This window comes from Oryzias melastigma, linkage group LG19 (genome assembly GCF_002922805.2).
Source record: "Oryzias melastigma strain HK-1 linkage group LG19, ASM292280v2, whole genome shotgun sequence".
NCBI lineage: Eukaryota > Metazoa > Chordata > Actinopteri > Beloniformes > Adrianichthyidae > Oryzias > Oryzias melastigma.
Window position 1 is genome coordinate 566,141 of NC_050530.1, and position 986 is coordinate 567,126.

Genomic DNA, 986 nt, shown 5'->3' on the forward strand with positions numbered 1-986 from the left:
GACGAGTGTTGGTGTTGCTCATTGGGAGGCTCCGTTGGTTTGGGTGGATTGCCGGGTATCGCCTGAAGACGGACAACAAAACCCGGGAAGCTGCTCGACAGGGTTTCTCCTCACGTGTTCATTGTCTCATTACAAAACGGTGTTCCACGTGACGATCTGAAACTTAAACACGTACGTTGGACGATCACAGAGGGCTGCTTTACTTTACTGACATTTTAAATGATATTTAATTGGGTGTTTCAACACCTAGTAAATCACAAGTCAAAATTTGGCTGCCGGCAAAAAGCTCCTCATTACCAAAGTCATTTGTTTGGCAGGTTCTGACGAGTTTAACAAAGTGGGCCGTCCTCACTCACGTGGATCCACACTACTTTATTTTAGAAATGCATTTTATTTTGAAACTTTAAACACTCTTAATTCTAGCAAACATGTCGTTTTGAGGAAAAGTTATTTTCATTTTGGGGGGTTGAAACGCTAAAAAAATAAATATGTCTGGGTCATTTTTCTGGGTCTCCAAATGTTACATCTGGAGTAAACTTTATTTTGAAAAATATTTTTTATTTGTGTTCCCCATATTTTAGTGAACATTTGAATTTTTTTAGAAGCATTTATTTTTTCTTTGGTCATAACACGATTTTTTTTATAACATTTTTGCTTAATTATAAGTGTTGAGACCTTTTGCCATCCATGTTTACTCATTTTGTCAAAGCTTTTAATTTGAAAAACATGGGGGGGGGGTATATCAAAAATTTTTAGTTTTTAGGAGCTGTTCTTTTGTTTGGTCAAAATTCTTTTCAAAAAACATTATCGGTTAATTAAAGATGTTTATTTGTCGTCAATATTTATTCATTTTGTCATGGCTTTAAAAAAATGTAGTTATTTTAGGATTTTTGCAAATGTTTGCAGATTTTATAAGTATACATTTTCATTTCACCCAATAATGCTTTTTTTAAAAAAAAAATTTCAGGAGATTTTGGGTGTTGAGT